The sequence below is a fragment of the Gossypium arboreum genome, chromosome 5 (genome assembly GCF_025698485.1).
Source record: "Gossypium arboreum isolate Shixiya-1 chromosome 5, ASM2569848v2, whole genome shotgun sequence".
NCBI lineage: Eukaryota > Viridiplantae > Streptophyta > Magnoliopsida > Malvales > Malvaceae > Gossypium > Gossypium arboreum.
In genome coordinates, this window is record NC_069074.1 from 36761531 (window position 1) to 36781872 (window position 20342).

Below are 20342 nucleotides of genomic sequence, written 5' to 3' on the forward strand. Positions count from 1 at the left end.
CTAATCAGAGTTTAACTAGAAAAAAATAGTAGGATTTAACTGGGAAAAGAATACAGGGCACACCCCACATTCTACTCTTAATATCAAAAAATAAATAAACAGACAAACACAAACAAAAATCAATTCATTAAATTCTATCTATCGATGGTAATATGACACAATTACGTTAGTTATATATTTTCTTACTTAAATTCAAATAAAATTAATAATTTTCTATTAAATAGTAGGATAAATTATATTAATAGTCGCTCTACTATTAGCATGTTTCTGTTTTGATTACTCAGATTTAAAAAGTTCTACTTAGTCACCGACATTTTCAAAATTTAATAGTCTGGTCACTCCTTCGTTAAATCACTAATGGAATGTTGGCATGATATTTTTGATGGGCATAATAACAAATTTAGCCTCCAATGTTTATAAATTCTATCAATTTACTCTTAATTCTAAAAGTTCAAAAATTTAGACCTCTACTTTATACTAACTATCAATTTAGTCTTGATTCTTAAAATTAAAAATTAAAATTTAAAAATAAAAATATTTAAAAGTTTATTTTTTGATAAAAATAAATAAAGATTTTATAAAAGTAAATACACAATTATAAAAGTATATAGAAACAAATGAATATTTATTTTCTCTTTTTCTAGCATAAGTTAGATTTAATTCCTATTTTTAATAATAATATTGAAAAATGCAATACGTATATGTTGACTAAAATTACAAGAAACCCTTTCCCTAAGGTTAAAAGGAAAACAAAATTGCTTGATAAATTTAAAGTTTATAAATCTGATGTTGATCTTCATGTGAATCATTTATTAAGTGCTTAAGATCGGATAGATGTGGAGAATACTATAATCCAAGTTATTTTGAATCCACTCGAATTGTCCATCAAGTTTCAGCCCCTTACACACCACAACAAAACCGTGTAACTGAAAGGAAAAATAAAGTCTTGACTGAAATGGTAAATTCAATGATACCATATTCAGGTATTGGACAAGGTTTTGGGGGAGAAGCTGTTCTAATAGCTTGTCATATATTGAATAGAGTTCTTAATAAGAAAACTAAAATAACTCCCTATGAACAATGGAAGAAAAGGAAACCAAACCTTAATTATTTGAAGGTTTGGGGCTATAGAGCTATTGTCAAAATTCCAACACCTAAACGTAAAAAGTTAGGTGAAAGAGGAATTGAATGCATATTTTTAGGATATGCACATAATAGCAAGGCATATAGGTTCATGGTAATTGAATCAAATGATTTACTTTCAATTAATACTATTATTGAATCAAGAGATGCTATTTTGATGAAAATAGATTTAATTTTATTTCAAGACAATTACAACCACAGCAATTGATTCATTCTTCAAATGAGAATGAGATTCCATTGGAAAAAATTGATAATAATGATGAATCTTGTCAAGAATTAAGAAGAAGTAAAAGGATTAAAAAGGTCAAAGATTTTGGGCCAAATTTCATTATGTTTCTTATAGACGGAAAATGTGAAAGTATATGCAATAAGATACCTTATTGTTATAATAAGAAATCTGATCCTATTATATTTGAAGAGACAATGAAACCTCAAGACTCTGCTTTTTGGAAAGAAGCAATAAATCATGAGATGAATTCAATAATGGAAAATCAAACTTGGATCTTAGTTGATCTTCCACCGGGTTCCAAACTAATAGGTTGCAAATGGATCTTCAAAAAGAAAATGAAGGTCGATGGAACCATTGATAAATTTAAAGTAAGGTTGGTAGCCAAAGGTTTTACACAAAAACAAGGTATTGATTACTTTAATACCTATGCTCCAGTAGCAAGAGTTGCTACAATTAGACTTTTAATATCACTTACCTCTATATATAATTTGGTTGTTCACCAAATGGATGTTAAAACTGCATTTTTAAATGATGAATTGGAAGAGGAAGTGTACATAGAACAACCAAAATGATTTGTTGTTTCAGGACAGGAGCAAAAGGTATGTAAGCTTGTTAAATCTTTATATAGGCTTAAATAAGCACCAAAACAATGGCACCAAAAGCTTGACAAGGTTGTTTTAGCTAATGGCTATGAAATAAATGAATCTGATAAGTGCATATATAGCAAATTTGAAAATGGAAAAAGTGTCATCATTTTCTTATATTTAGATGACTTGCTTATTTTTGGCACAGATTTGGAACAAATAGAAAACACAAAGAAATTCTTGTCAAACAACTTTGCTATGAAGGATATAGGTGTAGCAGATGTTATTCTTTGGATTAAAATAACCCGGAATGAAACCCTATAGCTTTATCACAATCACATTACATTGAAAATGTGCTTAAAAAGTTTGATCTTTTCAAGTGTATACCAACATCTACACGCATGGATCCTCAAATAAAATTAGTATCTAATGATGGTAGGAAAATTGATCAATTGAAATATGCAAGTCTAATTGGTTGTCTTATGTACATAATGACTTGTACAATATTAGATATTGCATATACTATTGGGAAATTGAATAGGTACACAAGTTATCCAAGTAGTTTGCATTGGAAAGCTTTGAATAGAGTACTTAGGTACTTAAAAAAAACTATTAACTATGGATTGTGTTATAATGGATATCCTCCAGTTTTAGAAGGGTATTCGGATACTAGTTGGATTACAAGTTTGGAAGATCATGTATCTACTAGTGGATGAGTCTCCATTCTTAGTGGAGGAGCCATTTCTTGGGGTTCCAAGAAACAAACATGTATTATTGATTCCACCATGGTAGCAGAATTTATTGCATTAGCCGCTGCATCTAAAGAAGCAAAATGGTTAAGAAATTTACTTTATAATGTACCTTTATGGCCTAAGCCAATTTCACCTATTTCTATCCGTTGTGATAGTGAGGCTCCTCTAACAAAGACATATAACCAAGTATATAATGGAAAGTCTTGTAACACCCCAAAAATGTATATTTTTGTTTTTGTAAAAATATGACACAAATATGTATTTGCTTCAGTGGTTAAGTGTTCTGGGTGTATGTGTGAGGTCTGGAGTTCAAGTCCCTGCGCGAGCAAGGGAATTATTTTTGTTGCTTAGTCGTGTGGCGTGGTAGAGTCCTAGTCAAATTGAAATTTCGAGTAGTGGAGTTGTTGTGGGAGGTTAGGGAGAGAATTAAAGAGATGAGTTACCTGATTTTTAGGCATTATCTTTTTGTTTAGTTTTTTTTTTCAAATTTTGGACTTTTTTCCACCTTTCTGACGTTTTCTCTCTTCTCCCCTACTCTCAATTTTAGGTTTTCCTCTTTTTTCTAAATAATAAATCCTTGCTGCCGAATTTCCTTTGAATTTCCCTCCCGTTTTCGTTGTATTTCTTCATCTTTTCCCCTTTGTGCAAGCGTGCAATTGTGTTGTACGGTAAGTTTCCATTTTATTAAATTCGAATGTTACTCTGGATAAGGGATTAAGTGGTGTTTTGTTGACTGTTTAGGAGTCGATCGTGAGGCTGGATTTAATGTTCGTCGATTTGACTGGAAGTGGTGATCGTTTGGTAAGCGTATAAGGTATGCGTTTTCTTGTGTTGTTTGGGCAAGTGGTTTTGGCTTTGAATTTGTTCTTAGCTTTGTTGAACTCTTCGTTAATGAGGAATGATTATTTTTACAGTAGTGAATCGTTTCGATTGCTATCACTCTCGTGTTGAGTAGTGGTGGAATTGTGTGAAGTTAGAAGGTAAGTGATGAGCAGACAAGATTAGACCTTTTGGTACGTGAATACAGTTTAATCTTAGTTTAAGACCGATTCTAAAGTTGGGATTGTTGATTATAGGTTTTTGGTGATCTCGGGATTACGGAAGCAGTGAAAACAATATAGGTGTGTACCCGAAATGCAGAAAATGGGATTCGGTGAAAAGCTAAAATTTCTTATTGTCGAGAAATAAGAGAATTAAGAGAAAATGATGCGAAAAATTGTAGAGAAAGGAAATAAGGGTGTTATAAACTTGGAAATCAACATTCTGTACTAAAATAATTTTGGACAATAGTAGTAGTCTAACTTTGAAAAATCATCAAAAATAGTGAAAATTGAGTTAGAGGTTGAATAAAATATGAAATTAAATTTTATTGAGTCTAGTTTTTCATGGAAGAAACAGTGTAAGCAATGGAATTTTAAGTTATGAGATATAATGAATTTTTTAAGATAAGGTTAGAATGGTTTTGGGCTCCCCTGTTCTGACTTTGGAAAATCATCAAAAATTGTAAAAAAATAATTAGGGGCTTAAATTTATATTTTAAATTATTAATGTGTTTATTTTCAAGAGAAACAAATGGAAACATCATCAAAATTCCGTACTAAGAGATAAATAATTTTTAGTAAGGAAAGGTTGAAGTTGTCAAACAGTAGAATCGGGGTAAATTTGAAGATTTTACTGAACTTATTTGATAAACTATAAATTTTGAAAATTTTATGGTAGAAAGGTATTTGGGTCTAGTTTCAAAAACATCAAGCGTATCTTAATTTGGAATTCTGTAGCTCAAGATATAAATAATTTAGTAACAATGACTCAAGTAGACAGCTTTGAAAGAACATATTAGTAAATACTGAAAACATATATGAATATTTTGCTAGCATGGGTTACATTAAAAATGGGTCACGTAGCTAAGGCCAATTTGGGCCGAATGGGCCACATGGGCATGTGAGCCCATTTCTCTAAAAAGTTGTCAAAGGTTGCATGGGTCGCCCAAGCCGATTGTGGACCTACTGAAGGGTCGGTAAGCCATACTTAGACCCCTATATGAGTGATCTATTTGTCTAATTTCCATATCGAGTATGAATTATGATATTTGAATGTATGTACTGTAACTGCATAATAGCATGCCATCTTTTGTATGTTACATTGCATCGAGGTGGGTTATTTTTATTTGGAGGAAGTGTCTCAAAGGCTATTAAGCACATTATCCGCGATTCTCTGTAAATTTCTAATTATGTGCCTGATTGATGCAAGATGGTGTGTAGGGATGGGTGGGTTGATTTAATCCCCACACGGTGTGCAGGGATGGACGGAGATAGTGGATAGAGGCTGGTGGGTAGGATTCTGATTTCCTGCTATTGTATATTGTATTTGAGATGAGCCAAGGCCCTAAATTATATCTGAGACTGTATCTGAATGGCCCAAGGCCCAAACTGAATCTGTAATGGGCTTGCAATTGATTATTTCCTGATGTGTATCTGTATGTATGTTTTCTATGGGGATTACACACTGAGTTTGCGAAAGCTCATCCCTTTTTTTCGTTTAATCTGTACAGGTAATCCTCAGACTTAGGCAGATCGGCATAGCGGAAGGCTCGACGGTGACCACCACTATTGAACTGCTTTATTGCAGCTTTTGTTTTTATATTATTTTTGGTATTTATTATTGTAATGTTGGGACTTTGAACCGTTTGGTTTAAATTTGGGATTTTATACTGTTTTTATGGGGTTTTTTTTTGCAACTCAACAAAACACGATTTTACTAAAAACTAAGATTTTCGATTTTGTAAAATAATTAGTTTCAAAAGCTTCTTCTTAAAAGATATGTTTTAAGGAAAATCAACCAGTTCACGTTTCTCTGAATGAAATAAAAGCTAATTAACTAGAACGGTTTTAACTTGTCAATCTCTATTTCAAACCCCATTCCATGTGACATCGCCAGATTTGACCATAACGTCTAGGCTAGGTTTGGGGTGTTACAAGTCTAGACACATTGGATTAAGACATAGCTATGTCTGACAATTAATCTCTGATGAAGTGATCACTATTAATTATGTAAGGTTAAGTGAAAATTTGGCGGATCCTTTGACAAAAAGTCTTGCTAGAGATATAGTAAAAAATACTTCAAAAGGGATGGGACTCAAGCCCATTAAACAAAGTCACTATGATCGAAACTCGACTTAACGCTTGGTATAACGTCAAATCTTGAGTTCAATGAAACAAAGTACATCATTAGTATGTGAGTGTTAGCACTATAAATAAATCCATCCTAAGATTAAAGTGCTAGGTACTCGTAATGATAATGGTAGGATGAGTAATGTATTCTTAATGGACCCATAACATAAATATGTTAGAGTATTATAATTACGTGAGCACTCTTGATGGGTTCTACCTATGTGAGTAGAAGTGTGGCCGCTTCTAGGAGCTCAAGGGCATGTCACATATTTTGTAATACCCCATACCCGTACCTGAGATCGGGATAGGATACGAGGCATTACCGAGATTTTCAGAATAATTTCAATTAATTTATATTATTTAGTATTCATTTTCATGTTTCATGTAACATCCTTTTCATATATTCAATTCAAAATATCATATAAAATACGATACAATACTTAAATTGTCATATTTACATGCTCATTCAGGATATACGAACCTACCTGACTAAATTGCAGAAATACCAAGTTTTAGGGGCATATTGGTAATTTACCATTTTCTCAAATTTCACCCAATCTTAAATTGATAATTTCATTCAATTTATTAATTTAGATAATAAAATAATTCATTCCCTTCAATTTAGTCATTTTTGATATTTTTACAAAATTGCCCCCTAAAGTTTTACTTTTATTCAATTTAGTCCATGAGCTTAAAATATGCAAATTAGCCATGCTAACTGAATATTCATATATATTTTTCCTCCTCCTCCTCTCCATTCATCATCCTTAATGTATATAATACACTTGTAAGGAACATTATCTATAATTTTTTATTATTTACTTTTATGGATATTTAAGCTGTCCATCTGTGTCATAGTCACTAAATTATTTATATCTGGAGCTATAAAACTCCAAATTAAGATCTGCTAATTTTTCCTGAAACTAGACTGATATATCTTCTTATCATAAAATTTTCAGAATTTTTGGTTTAGGCAATAAGTACAGTCTGTTCTTTAAAGTTACCCCTTTTCTGCTGTCTGACAATTTCAACACTTCTTCACTAAAAATTAATTATCTCCTCATACAGAATTCGAATGATATTAATTTATTTCTCTTGAAAATAGACTCACTCATAATTCTAAACAAATTTAAGCCCTTAATTATTTTTATCTGAATTTTGATGATTTTTCAAAGTCAGAACAGGGGAACCCGAATCCATTCTAACATTATCTCACAAAATTCATTATATCTCATGATTTACAAATCTATTGCTTACACTGTTTCTTTTATAAGAAGCTAGTCTCAATAAGCTTTAATTTCATACTTTTTTCATCTTCTAATTTGATTTCTACAATTTATGGTGATTTTTCAAAGTTAGTCTACTGTTACTGTCCAATATTGTTTTAGTGCAAGCTGTTTATTACCATTTTTCCCTTAAGCTTTAATAAATAACAATTTCGTCCCTACTCAATTAGCCTCTCAATTGAGCTGATTTTTCTCAATTAACACTTTATTCTATCACTTTAAACTACTTTACAACTTTTGGAAATCATAATTTCAGCACTAGACTTTAATTCCAAACATTTTCACAATTAGGTCCTAACTAATTCATTCACTTCACTAACTTAATTAATACTCTATTTCTATTCAAGTTCCATCCCAACTCAAATTTAACTATTAAATTTTCAGCTTATTTAACTAGTTTCGAAATTTCCTCAAATTAGCCCTTCAACATGAATTACTTTACAATTCAATCCTTATTTCATTTCTAACTTGAATTTCTATCAATTTAACCTTATTTCATCATTTTACTCAACATGAACATTATCTAGAAATCTAATAACTTTCAAAATATAACTTAGTTTCATCAAAATCTTATTCCAAAGCTTCTAAAACATCAAAATTAAGTAAAAAGGGCTAATTTAACTTACTTATTAAACTTCCAAGCTTCACACCTTTAATTTTCCCTTTTCTTCTTTCTTTTCTCTTTTTCTTTCTTTCCTTCCCCTGCTCTCTGTTTCGTTTGCTTTGTTTCTTCATTCTATCCTTTTTTTTTTCTTTATTTCCCCCTTTTATATATATATATACACATATATATTTATACTTAAATAATAAGTATTATTTATTTATTCATGTGTATATTATTAGCACATTTGTATTTATTTATAATCATACATTTGACATTATTTAATATATTTATCATATAAAATCTTATAATATAATTATTTAATTAATAAATATCTTTTATAAAATAATAAATATTTATTTAATATCTAATACATGTATTACAAATGTATGTATTTTATTCATACACTTGTATATTTTATTTACTATACATTTGTCTTATACTAATTTATTTATCATATAAATATCTTATACTATAATTATAATAAATTAATTTAATATCATTTATTACTAATAAATATATATATTATAATTAAAATCTAAGTAAAAATCTTAGATTTTTACTTTATATGCCACCTCACTTATGCTAAATGGTATAATTGCCATTTTGGTACTTTTATTTTCTTTTAATCTATAATTAAACTTTTACACTTTATTCAATTCAATCATTTTATCCAATTATCCTTAATTAAGCTAAATTCACTTAATTAAACTCTAATTAACCACTCAATTAACTTTTTAAATATTTTTGATAAATATTTACGGATCCATTTTTTAGTAATGAGACTTAAAATACACTTTTTCGATAACCGTAAAATTCGGGTTATTACAAATTAAACTCTAATTAACCACTCATTTTACTTAGTAAATATTTTTAATAAATATTTACGAATCCATTTTTCATAAAAAGAGATCTGAAATTACATTTTTTAATATTGATAAAATTTGGGTCATTACATATTTTCACTAAATGAAGGTTCAATCGTAAGACACATTTATTTATGCAAATTGATTTATAAGAATATCAAAATCTAAAATATTTTTAAAATTGGGGAGATTGTTGAGCAGTTTCAATATTTATAGTATTCCAATAACTATAAATGAATGGGTGTAATTAATCAAAAATAAATCTTTTGGTCATTGGTCAAAAGTTATATCATTTGATTTTTGAAAAGAATCATAATTATTCAAACAATATTACTTGAATAGTTATAAAATTAAATGAATTATTATTTATTCATTCATTAAAACACCTCTATGAAGAGACATGAAAATTCCTATAAATAGGAATGAGATTTTATTTCGAAATCACATCAACAAGTTTTAAAAGTTCTCTCTATCCTTCCTCATTTTCTAATATTATTAGATTGTTCTATAAAGAGTTACTGTAGAAATTCTAGGTAGAAATTGAGTTTCTTGTTATACATTGCTTAGTGCTTAGTGGACTATTCTCGTCAGTGCAAAACGCAAATAGTCATTGGCTTCATTGTATCCTTGATGTTAACTTGCTTGAAACTCATTTGCACACTGAAAATAGGTGGGGGCAAAGATAACTTTAAAGATAGCGACTTGATACATGCCTTGGAGCATTGTCCTATTTTTTCTTTTTCAGTTCGAGTTCCGTTCATATATTCGAGATTTTCTTCATCGAAAATTTGTACTACGATGATTAACTAATCATTAAAATTTGTTCGTAATCAGATGAGTTGTCTATCCTCTATGTCTCCTCTACTTTTTTGCATAAAATTCTCTTATGATTCAAATATCAAAATTAGTAATAGACTCGTATGTGTATTTCACACTTTTATTAATCAGTAATTACACCTCTCTCCTTTGTTGCTTTTTTTTCCCTTTTGTTGTAAAGTTTTTGACATTCACTCTTGACCAAATTCTCAAATTGAGCTGCCATCGATTTTAGCATTAACCCATTTGGTAGATCATGGATCTATAACAAAAAGAACATACCACAAGAGTAAATGGACATTATAACCCTTTTTTTTTCAATAACTACCGCTCCAACCTTTTTCCCTTAAAGAAATGGACATTTTGGCTGTAACTCTCTTTCTTGCCTCTCCTTTGTTATCATCATCCATCTTGTAAGCACTAATTTTTTGTCTGACTAGAGTTTGTTGTTTAATTTTCAAATTTTCAAAAAAAAATAAAAAATTTTGAAAAATAAAAAAATTATATTTTGACGCCTAAACTTTTCATAAATTATATTTTAACCCCTAAACTTTTCTTAAATTTCATTTTAACCCCTAAACTTTATTTAAACTTCACTTCGACCCCTAAACTTTCCTTAAATTACAATTTGACCTTAAATTTTTAAAAAATTACACTTTAGACTTGGAAGTTTTGCTGCATTTGTGATTGGGTCCTTCTAACAGATTACGTGATTTGGGGCACCCACTCCCTGGATTTTCAGGCCACCAGCATGGGTGGCTACTCCTTCTTCACCAACAACCTGCAAATAGCATGGGAAACAAGCAAAAGGGTAGAAATAAAAAAGAAAAAACCATACCATAAAAGGGGGGTTATTTTTTTCGAAAAAAAGAGGAGAAAAAACAGAACACGATTGTAGCACTCTCTCCTTCCCCTTTCTTCTCCAACCGTTTGAGCTCCTTCACCGCCCGCCATACCATCCTCGTGTCTGGTAGTTGACAACGCGCAAAGATGGGTGCTTAGCCCTTTTTCTAATGCGTTTGAAAACCACATTTTCTAGATCCCAAAAGCATTGAAATATCTGAACCTACAACCGCCCTTTGCCTGATTTCATGAGGTGCATATGGTGGCTGCTGGTGACGCGCACGGTGGAAGGAGAGGGAGGATCGGCAGCTTGAAGTTTGGATTTTCTTTGTTTGCTGCTGGAACTTGTTTGTTGTGGGTTAATTTGTGTTTGGTGAAATGTTAAGTTAGTGAGATGGGGTAGTTTATGTTGGGTTTGAAATATTAAGTTAGTGGGTTAGTCTATGTTGGGCTTGGATTATTAAGTTAGTGGGTTAAGGTTGGTTTGTATTGGGTTGAAGTGATTTGGATTTTGTATCTTTTATGTAGATTTTATTTTTAATTGGGCTAAGCAAAAATTGGTCTAAAAAAACAACAATAATAAAAAAATATTAAATTTTAAAATGGTCGGGTCAACCCGACTCTATTTGCGGCAATCTGATCCGGTGAAGATCACCAACAAAGGCCCATTTCAACAGCTCGAGGAAAAAAGAGATTAATTTTAGTAACCCATAACATTGAGGCTTCGGTATATTCTTACCCTTTTTATTATTATTTACCTATTCTGAATTTAATATATATATTTTTATAACTATTATGTGCATATTTCATATATATCATGTATATATATATTTTTAATATTATATTTTTATGTACCTTATGTATATATTTTAGTATCACATTGTTCATACATTTTATTATATGAGTATATATATACTTTTATATATAGTATTATTTTCATACATCATTATATTTATTATTATACCTATTATTTTCACTATTATCATTTATTTTAATATTATTATGTATATATTTTAACATTACTAGTTATATATTTTTACTATCTTATGTATATACTTCAAACACTATATATAGTATATTTCTAACACTATTACTATATATATATGTATATATATATTTTACGTACATACTCTTAATATCATTATTATGTATATATATTCATTGTTCTTATTTCAGTATTTGATACTATTATTACGTTTAATATATCGCATGCATTATTTTTTAATATTATTGTCGTATTTATTATGTACTTGATGTAATTCTAACTTTTATTTTTTGTTCCTCACCCATTTTATACCATTTGGTTGTTCACTATTTTAAAGATTTTTATTCATGTTTTTTTACTAATTTCAATAAATAAGGCAATGAACCGATTTAACTGTAGCACCCCAAACCCGGCCCAGAAGTTATGGCCGGATTCGGCATGCCACATCAAAAACGTTAAAAAAAAATTTCCATTCTAAGTCCAGAAAATCGTACTTGATGTTCAAAAGATTAATTCATTAAGGATTAAAGTGAATGGAAGTCTGTGCACCGTAGGAAACCGAAAAGAGGTGGTGAGTCCATCGGACCGCTAAGTACCAAGCTCCTTCGGATCCAATCCTAGACATGCATACCGCCATTGCCACACCTTAACGTCATGGATATTTCTAGGAAACCGATTTTTAGGAAAAGTGATTAATTTTGGAAAATACTTTCATTGCGGAAGCTTTGCTTGTTGTCGTGTTATTTTGAAATCAACTGTTGTTTTTGAAAACGCGCCCTAAAGCTATCCAATTTCAACAGTTAAATATAAGTATTACCTATCTTAGTAATACATATTAAAACCATAAAAATAATTAAGCGGCCTTATTACATTTAAAAGCCCAAAAACTTGAAACGTAAATAAAAGGATGTCCAGTTCACCAGAAGAAAATCAAACTTTCAGAACGGGTGGCCACTCCGAATTCCCTCACAGCTCCAAGCCCACTATGGTTGGGGATTTCCTGCGTGGATGAAAATAAAAGGGGTGAGTTTGGGGAAACTCAGTGTGTAAGGAAAACCCATTCAAAGTCCAAGTCAGCTCAAGCCCATTGGGCCTAAGCCCATTCAGTAATGCAGTGGTCTTGGGCCGAGCCCTTTTCAGATTATAATAAACGGGCCTTAGCCCTTATTCAGATAACAAGATGGCCCATAGGCCCATTTCAAAATACATGCAACATCAATAACATATGCAAGCCCATTTGGGTAATAATGATCTTGGGCTAAAGCCCTTTTCAGATTACAATAAACCGGGCCTTAGCCCTTATTCAGATAAATGATGGCCCATAGGCCCATTTCAAAATACATGCAACATCAATAACATATGCAAGCCCATTTGGGTAATGGTGATCTTGGGCTAAAACCCTTTTCAGATTACAATAAACCGGGCCTTAGCCCTTATTCAGATAATGAGATGGCCCATAGGCCCATTTCAAAATACATGCAACATCAAGAAACATATGCAAGCCCATTTGGGAGTATACTCAACCCACCAACCACTACACTCCACCCGTACCAGCTATACACTCCATGTGGGGAATAGCTCAACCCACCCACCCAACACTCCACATTCTTGACCTTCTTCGCTCGATTATCGATAGAATTGAGGCAAAGCCTCCAAGACGTGGACAAGCCACTTTCATACTTCCTCCGTCAATATCCCGGTCCATGCATCGATAATAACAACATGGCATGCAGTAAATAACAACGATCAAACATGCATTTAGGTCAATTTAACCTTAGGGGTATTTGGTAATTAATCTACTAGGGTAAAGCGTAAATTTTCCACTTTTAAAGGTATTTCAGTAATTTATCTATTTTAGGGTTTTTCATGCATATTCCTACTTTTCACGTACTAATGTAATCACGCATCGAGAGTTCTTACCGAATTGGGCCCGTTGGCCCATCATTCCAATTTTGGCCCATTAAGCCCAAAAATATCGAGGCATAGAAATCATGCACTTTGCGGTCCAAACATTGCAGCTTACCAAAAACATTAATCGATTTACCTCACGAGCATTCGACACTCGCAAATCTACAAAATACCGTTTTCGGCATTTCGCTTTTCGCTTTTGCCGATCTAGACTAAGAAAAAGGGTGTTAGTTACACACTTTTGACGATATCTTGTCGAGATCCACACACGAACCGCCTACAATTGGATTACTAACACGTTAATCTAACTATTCAAATACGAACTACGATTAATCCCTTACAATATTCGCCAACCACACCTACAGATCATAGTAAGCTTATAAGAAATCAATAAGCAACTCATTAACAAATTTTTGTCAGTGTTTACCACATAATCATAATTTCACTGCAAGCTGTCTCCCTGAGCAACAGTCACTAAATCATTTATAATTGGAGCTACGAAACTCCAAATCAAGTGTCGTTAATTTTCCCTGAAAATAGACTCATATATCTTCTATCCATAAAATGTTCAGAATTTTTGGTTTAGCCAATCAATACCAGAATTTTCTCAAAGTTTCCCATGTTTCACTGTTTGACTAATCTGACCACCCTTCGTTACGAATCAAATTTCTCATTGTACAGAATTCAAAATATGTTTTTGTTTATTTCATTAGAAACTAGACTCAATAAGCTTTAATTACATAATTTATTCAGCTTCTAATTCATCTCCCACAATTTATGGTGATTTTCCAAAGTCACGTTACTGCTGCTGTCCCAAGCAGATTTATTACCAAATCACTCTTTCACACATACCTTGCATGCATGTTATTTAAACATGTATATCACCACTCAATCATCACATATCTATGATTTTACTTAAGTATAATCTCCATTTCATCATTTTAAAGCACAACATGTTAGCTGATTTTTCCTTTAACATCTAAGGCACATGCATGCTCATTTGTTTGGCTCAACTTCACCTATCTTCCATTTTTCATCAAAAGAACATGAAACAACAACCATTTCCTTCATTTTAATTCATGACTAAATGCTCACAACACAACTAAAAATCAAAATATACTTCAAGAGTTAAGGTAGAATCAAGAAGAACTCATGAACCTCAAAATAGAAGCAAGGTACCAAGAACTTACCTTCAATTTTCCTCCTCCTAATGACCAAATACTCAAGAGCTTTCTCCTCTCCTTTCTCTTCTCTAACTTTCAGCTATGATGAACAAAGATGGACAAAACTTTGTTCTTTTCACCCCTTTTTCTTTTAATAAAACTTCATATTTCATCCATTTAATTCTTTAATACAAAAGACATGATATTCTTATCATGAAACATTTACCTAACCCATTATCATGAAACATTTACCTAACCCATTATCATGAAACATTTACCTAACCTATTATCAATTTGTATCAATTTGTACCATAAATTATGGATATCAAGTGTACATTTTGTCTACAACAACATGATGGTTGGCCACTTCATGTAAAATGGGAGGTTTGTCATGCAAATCCTCCTATTTTGCAGTCCTATTTATTTGGCCACTTCAATTTAGCCTATAGCATTTTCAAACATTTTCACATAGGTCCTATTTCATCATTTCACCCCCTTTTTCTTATGGAACAAAAATTAACTAAAATTTCCGGGTTCTATCTTAAGCTTGAGCCTTCTAGAGGCCCACTAACATAATTAAACCTATGCCAACATTCACAGGATTCCCGAAAATTGGGGCGTTACAACTCTACCCTCCTTAAAGAAATTTCGTCCTCGAAATTTACCTAATCCAAACAGATGAGGGTATTGCTGTTGCAACGTCTCTTCTGGCTCCCAAACTCAGAAGTTTCCCCTTCCTTAACTTGTTGAAAACGAGAGACCAAAGACTCATCGTTCAACTATTTTTCCTTAATCTGATCCACCCAGGTTGGCCTCACTTGCAACTCAGCCAACAGACTTCCATCATCATACAGACTCAGACGAGCAAACATTGCTCTCAGATCAGATACAACTCTACGACTTAGAGCATCGACTACCACATTAACCTTGCTTGGGTGATGCTCGATCGAACAGCCATAATCCTTAAGCAACTCAATCCATTTCCTTTGCCTAAGGTTCAGCTCCTTCTGAGTCAATAAATACTTAAGACTCTTATGGTCAGTGTATATAATATACCTTTCTCCGTACAAGTAATGTCTCCAAATCTTAAGTGCAAATATCACTGCTGCCAACTCTAAATCATGAGTCAAATAGTTTTCCTCATGAGGCTTAAGCTATCATGATGCATATGCAACCACCTTACCCTCTTGCATTAACACGCAGCCCAAACCCACGTGTGATGCGTCATTGTACACAAGATAAAATCATTCTCGGACTCATTTGAATTAACACAAGTGCTTCAGTCAGAACTTTCTTCAACTTCTCAAAAGCTTCCTGCTACTTCTTAGTCTATACAAACGGTACTCCTTTTCTTATGAGTTTTATCAGGGGTGCTGCCATCACAGAAACACCTTCCACAAACCTTCTGTAGTATCATGCCAGTCCTAGAAAACTCCGTATTTCTGACACTGACCTAGGAGGCTTCCACTCCAAAATCGCTTCAATTTTCCGAGGGTCCACCTTAATCCCCTCAGCAGAGACCACATGTCCTAAGAAGGTTACCTCCTTCAACCAAAATTCACACTTGCTGAACTTCGTACAGAGTTCCTTCTCCCTTAATACTCGCAGCACTATACGGAGATACTCATCATGTTTCGTTTCATTTTCAGAATATACCAGGATATCGTCAATAAAGACGACTACGAACCGATCTAAAATGGTTGGAACACACGATTCATCGATCCATAAACGCTGCAGAGCGTTAAATCGATCCAAATGGCATAACCAAAAACTCGTAATGACCATACCGAGTCCTGAATGCCATCTTATGGATATCTGACTTCTTAACCCTTAACTGATGATAACCAGATCGAAGGTCGATCTTAGAAAATACAGAAGCTCCTCTAAGCTAGTCGAATAGCTCGTCAATCCTTGGCAGTGGATACTTATTCTTAATTATCAGTTTGTTCAACTGGCGATAATCAATGCACATCCGCATTGTACCATCCTTCTTCTTCACGAATAGCACCGGTGCTCCCCATGAAGACACGCTTGGCCTAATAAAGCCCCTATCCAACAACTCTTGAATTTGAGCATTTAACTCTACTAACTCCTTCGGTGCCATCCTATACGGTGTGATTGACACAGGCACCATTCCAAGCAACAAGTCTATTCCAAACTCAACTTCTCGATTCGGAGGCAATCCTGGAAGCTCCTCCGAAAAAACATCTTGGAACTCCTTTACGGTCCTAACCTTATCCACTGTCAGTCCCTCCTCTTCTGACTGATTTACAAATGCCAAATAGACCTCACAACCTTTCCGAATCCACTTTTCGGCTCTTAATGCCGACACCACATTGGACAAATAATCCCTTCACTCACCTATCACCATAACCTCCTCATCCTTCGTGGTCCTTAACACTATTCGTTTAGCAGCACAATCCAGAGTCGCTTTATGCTTAATAAGCCAGTCCATTCCCAAAATGAGATCAAACTCTCCGAATGGTAACTCCATCAGATCTCCAAGGAAAATCTTACCTTGAGTTTCTAAGGGTACATTCCTATACGCTTTGTCTACCCTAACCGAAAGTGACCCAAGGGACTTAGTACAGATACCCCACTCACAATCTCCTCGGAGCGGTCCAAGTCGTCCATAATCCGTTCGTGGCCTCCAACCAATATTCCGCCACATTCGGGCTATACCGACACACCCCTAAAGATCTCCGCCGTTGGCTTCGAGTCATTTAATCGATCCTCGAATTACATTGTCCGAACTTGTCCCGACAACCCTTTCCGAATAAGAAGCATTGCTCATGATGAGCATCATCCTCGGCACCTGGTCATGAGACTCTACCTCTATTGCCGGTGGTACCGGTGCATCCACCGCACGGCATATGTCTCAAGACGAAGATCTCGCTGAGCACTTCCTCGGCTCCATCCACGGCCTCTTGTACTCATATCGTATTATCTTGATTACTTAATTTTATGCATCAATTAATATTTCAGGTGTTTATTACGGATGTTTTATGAATCGCACAATAGTTCGAGTTTGTTTTCGCAGAATCAAGTCTAGCTACTGATTTGATCTCTTATCGATTTTTTATGGTTTCAGATATCATCCTATCTAGAGTATCCTAGTAGGATTTTAATACGCAGATAATTCAGAAAATATTGAAAAATTTAGAATACTTACAGACTTGAGCCGAGATTGAATGCCACCTTCTAAATATCTAAATTTTGAAAATCGGTTTTTAGCATTCTTTATAAAATTTTCGCTTTCAAAATCTTTGTTTTGTAAACCCATTCCTGTAAAATTGTTGTGTAATCGGCTCTAATACCACTAAATGTAGCACCCCAAACCCGCCCGAAGTTATGGCCGGATTCGCATGCCACATCAAAAACGTTAAAAAATTTCCATTCTAAGTCCGTAAAATCGTACTTGATGTTCAAAAGATTAATTCATTAAGGATTAAAGTGAATGGAAGTCATGCACCGGTAGGAAACCGAAAAGAGGTGGTGAGTCCATCGGATCGCTTATACCAAGCTCCTTCGGATCCAATCCTAGACATGCATACCGCCATTGCCACACCTTAACGTCATGGATATTTCTAGAAACCGATTTTTAGGAAAAGTGATTAATTTTGGAAAATACTTTCATTGCGGAAGCTTTGCTTGTTGTCGTGTTATTTTGAAATCAACTGTTGTTTTTGAAAACGCGCCTAAAGCTATCCAATTTCAACAGTTAAATATAAGTATTACCTATCTTAGTAATACATATTAAAACCATAAAAATAATTAAGCTGCCTTATTACATTTAAAAGCCCAAAACTTGAAACGTAAATAAAAGGATGTCCAGTTCACGGAAGAAAATCAAACTTTCGAGCGGGTGGCCACTCCGAATTCCCTCACGACTCCAAGCCCACTATGGTTGGGGATTTCTGCGTGGATGAAAATAAAAGGGTGAGTTTGGGAAACTCGGTGTGTAAGGAAAACCCATTCAAAGTCCAAGTCACTCAAGCCCATTGGGCCTAAGCCCATTCAGTAATATGATGGTATCTGGGCGAGCCCTTTTCAGATTACAATAAACCGGGCCTTAGCCCTTATTCAGATAATAATATGGCCCATAGGCCCATTTCAAAATACATGCAACATCAATAACATATGCAAGCCCATTTGGGTAATGGTGATCTTGGGCTAAAGCCCTTTTCAGATTACAATAAACCGGGCCTTAGCCCTTATTCAGATAATGATGGCCCATAGGCCCATTTCAAAATACATGCAACATCAATAACATATGCAAGCCCATTTGGGTAATAAGTGATCTGGCTAAAACCCTTTTGATTATAATAACCGGGCCTTAGCCCTTATTCAGATAACAAGATGGCCCATAGGCCCATTTCAAAATACATGCAACATCAAGAAACATATGCAAGCCCATTTGGGGAGTATACTCAACCCACCAACCACTACACTCCACCCGTACCAGCTATACACTCCATGTGGGAATAGCTCAACCCACCCAAACCCAACACTCCACGATTTGACCTTTCTCGCTCGATTATCAAATAAATTGAGGCAAAGCCTCCAAGACGTGGACAAGCCACTTTCGATACTTCCTCCGTCAATATCCCGGTCCCATGCATCGATAATAACAACATGGCATGCAAGATAAATAACAACGATCAAACATGCATTTAGGTCAATTTAACCTTAGGGGTATTTGGTAATTAATCTACTAGGGGTAAAGCGTAAATTTTCCACTTTTAAAGGTATTTCAGTAATTTATCTATTTTAGGGTTTTTCATGCATATTCCTACTTTTCACGTACTAACGAATCACGCATCGAGAGTTCTTACCGAATTGGGCCGATTGGCCCATCATTCCAATTTTGGCCCATTAAGCCCAAAAATATCGAGGGCATAGAAATCATGCACTTTGCGGTCCAAACATTGCAGCTTACCAAAAACATTAATCGATTTACCTCACGAGCATTCGACTTTTTCGCAAATCTACAAAATACCGGTTTTCGGCATTTCGGCTTTTCGGCTTTTGCCGATCTAGACTAAGAAAAAGGGTGTTAGTTACACACTTTTGCGACGATATCTTGTGAGATCCACACACGAACCGCCTACAATTGGATTACTAACACGTTAATCTAACTATTCAAATACGAACTACGTATTAATCCCTTACAATATTCGGCCAACCACACCTACAGATCATAGTAAGCTTATAAGAAATCAATAAGCAACTCATTAACAAATTTTTGTCAGTGTTTACCACATAATCATAATTTCACTGCAAGCTGTCTCCCTGAGCAACAGTCACTAAATCATTTATAATTGGAGCTACGAAACTCCAAATCAAGTGTCGTTAATTTTCCCTGAAAATAGACTCATATATCTTCTATCCATAAAATGTTCAGAATTTTTGGTTTAGCCAATCAATACCAGAATTTTCTCAAAGTTTCCCATGTTTCACTGTTTGACTAATCTGACCACCCTTCGTTACGAATCAAATTTCTCATTGTACAGAATTCAAAATATGTTTTTGTTTATTTCATTAGAAACTAGACTCAATAAGCTTTAATTACATAATTTATTCAGCTTCTAATTCATCTCCCACAATTTATGGTGATTTTCCAAAGTCACGTTACTGCTGCTGTCCCAAGCAGATTTATTACCAAATCACTCTTTCACACATACCTTGCATGCATGTTATTTAAACATGTATATCACCAATCAATCATCACATATCTATGATTTTACTTAAGTATAATCTCCATTTCATCATTTTAAAGCACAACATGTTAGCTGATTTTTCCTTTAACATCTAAGGCACATGCATGCTCATTTGTTTGGCTCAACTTCACCTATCTTCCATTTTTCATCAAAAGAACATGAAACAACAACCATTTCCTTCATTTTAATTCATGACTAAATGCTCACAACACAACTAAAAATCAAAATATACTTCAAGAGTTAAGGTAGAATCAAGAAGAACTCATGAACCTCAAA

General features: G+C 33.6%; 1 long non-coding RNA gene across 1 annotated transcript; it reads right to left on the reverse strand.

The window, feature by feature from the left end:
* Positions 1–11984: 11984 nt before the first annotated feature.
* LOC128293302 (uncharacterized) lies at positions 11985–13246 on the reverse strand. The gene is made up of 2 exons (XR_008283471.1): positions 13196–13246; positions 11985–12275 (listed from the first exon to the last, which is right to left on the reverse strand). It is a non-coding gene; the product is annotated as an uncharacterized LOC128293302 (long non-coding RNA).
* Between the last annotated feature and the right edge of the window lie 7096 nt (positions 13247–20342).